The sequence below is a fragment of the Magnolia sinica genome, chromosome 1, assembly GCF_029962835.1.
Source record: "Magnolia sinica isolate HGM2019 chromosome 1, MsV1, whole genome shotgun sequence".
Lineage (NCBI taxonomy): Eukaryota > Viridiplantae > Streptophyta > Magnoliopsida > Magnoliales > Magnoliaceae > Magnolia > Magnolia sinica.
The window spans coordinates 21,499,474-21,502,013 of NC_080573.1; the positions used below are offsets into that span (position 1 = coordinate 21,499,474).

Sequence of the window (2,540 nt, forward strand, 5' to 3'; positions counted from 1 at the left end):
AAAAATTTAGACCATTTCTCGATTTGTGCGTGTCATCCTTGCGCAGGGGCCATGCTAATCTTCTCTGTATCGTTCCAATTTTATCGGATGTCTCCGAAGAGACACACCTTTAACCCAAGCATGCATCTATAACAGTGTAAATATTTACAAACTTGCCGATGTGGGAATCCTTCTCTGCGCGAAAAAAAAAGGCTTCTCCATCTAAAGCCGTAGCCGGGAGGCAAAATGAATGAGATCTGAACCGTTCATTATCTCATCCGCCCCACCAAGAAGGGCCATAACCCCCAAAGCACAGTTATTATGTGACTAGTATTGATTTCAAGGGGATTTTGCTCGTCCAATGTGGCCCATTTCTTATTTATGTTTTTAGCAATGAATGGTTGTGATTGCCTGGATTTGGTCCGTACGATCAGTGTGATGGGGCCCATTGGATTAGTGTGCTTGCACTAACACATTTATAAAATTCAACACACGCTTGAGATTTTGTGGGATGGAGCATGTGAAGAATCAAAATAAAAAGATCTATATTAGAAAATAAAAACAAAAATAGATGCTCCATAAAATGATTACTTTATCTTGACCTATTGCATGGTTGTGATCTTAGCTAAGAGAGACTTTGCAGCATCATACCTGTACCACAATGGACCATTGAAACAGTTAGATCCCCAAAAGGACCATGATGGTTCTAAATTAAATAGTACATCTGGACCCGACTCGACACGACCCAAAAATTTGGACAGGTTGGGTTTGGATGAGACCGGGTCGGGTTCCGGCTGGGCTATTGAAGGTTTCCAGTCAAGCGATGATAACTGTTGAATATGAAAATTTTAAAATGAACAGCTGAGATTTGAGTAGAATATGGACCACTGATTTGTTAGCCCCACCATGTCTTTGGGTCCATCAAAGCCAATTTATTGCTGATTTGGTAGGATCCACTGACATCACCAGTGCCCAACCCAACTGGACCAATTCGACTCGACCGACCAACCCAACCCAACCTGAGATAGATAGTCACTAATTTATGTAGACTAGTACATAACTACAATTAAAAGAAAAACAAAAAAGAGATGAACTCATTTTAAGTGGTATCCAAACAGGCCCTCAATATTGAAATGTAGTTTCCATCACCCGTGCTTAGAACTGAATTCTCTTTATAATTAAGATTAATTATCCTGATAACTAAATTCTCTTAATTAGATAAAGTAAGTCCTCTTCAATTACACAGAAACTTCAAGCTTCAAGTAGTGGAGAAGAGTGGAATTTTGTCTACTTACATTCTTCAAAGCATAGTTTCAAAAACCCAAAAACTTGACTCAGCTCTGATTTCCAGCTGGCTTGGGTTGACTCGAAACTCGAATGGAGTTGACTTGGCTAAGTTGCAAGTCGGGTCAGCGAGTTTTTGAACTATGCCTTGAAGTAGCTCCATATATATAGGGGAATGGTTCACCAACCCACATAGCCACATCCCTACACACCTCTTATCATTTCAATTCCCTTCACCTGCATTACAACAGCTCCAATACAACAAATGCATAATCATCACCTGATACGTCTAATGCTTAACACATACCATCTATATGACATATCATGCTTGACTTATGCATTATAGTCTACTGCCTAACATTACACTAATGCATGGCACATACAGCCACAACATGACATCTAATGCCATGTCATTAAATATATATGCAACATATTGAAGTTGGTATCTCTAACATGTTCTTCTACACGCAATGCAGAAGAGGTAATTCTTGCAGTGATCCATTCAAAAAAATATATAACTCTACAAAATCATGATTGTGCATGGAGGTTTGTGGAGATCAGGAAGGTTTGTGATTGCAATGACTAGCTTGTCAACAACCCGAACATGCAATATGAATGGGCATCCCTGATTACAGTCCAAAGGCCACCCTCATTTTCCAAGAATTTGGATACATAACTGATGTAGCCTAACATTAGAATTTATGGTTGATTTTAATGGGAAAATACTCCAAAGTTTTGAAGTGCTGAAATATTCATGCAAAGTATAAACTAATCACAAACCACCAACATGGTAGTTACCGGTAACCAAAATCAACACGCACAATGCCACCAACATGCATAATGCCACAGTGATGGATATAAGTTCAATCAAATGCTCCCCCAAACAGCAACCTTCTTTTCTGAATTGTCCAGTATCGGCTATTTCCCTCTAAGTAATAACCCTTAATTTTCGCACACACATGCTTTAGTTTTTATATTTGTAACTCCGTATTTTAACATAAGTAATTGTTTAGCTGATTGGTTGAGACTCTCTTGGTTTTATTATAGGTATAAGGATTGATACCCACTATCGCAAAAATTTCACTCTTTTGTGATAGCGGGTATCGATCCTTCGACCTATACTATAACCAAGAGGGTCTCAAACACTCATAGCTAACTATTGCCACCCCTTACCTAGAGGGACCAGTTATAATGGAGTCTGCTTCTCCCTCATTTATCTTTTTCTTTTCTTTTCTTCTTTTTCATTTTTCAAAAATTTTTTTTGGTTGGATTCACAC

At 38.6% G+C, this 2,540-nt stretch overlaps 1 non-coding gene across 1 annotated transcript; it reads right to left on the reverse strand.

Annotated features, from left to right (window-relative positions):
• Positions 1–103, reverse strand: LOC131222382 (U6 spliceosomal RNA). Its single transcript, XR_009160022.1, has one exon. It is a non-coding gene; the product is annotated as a U6 spliceosomal RNA (small nuclear RNA).
• Between the last annotated feature and the right edge of the window lie 2,437 nt (positions 104–2,540).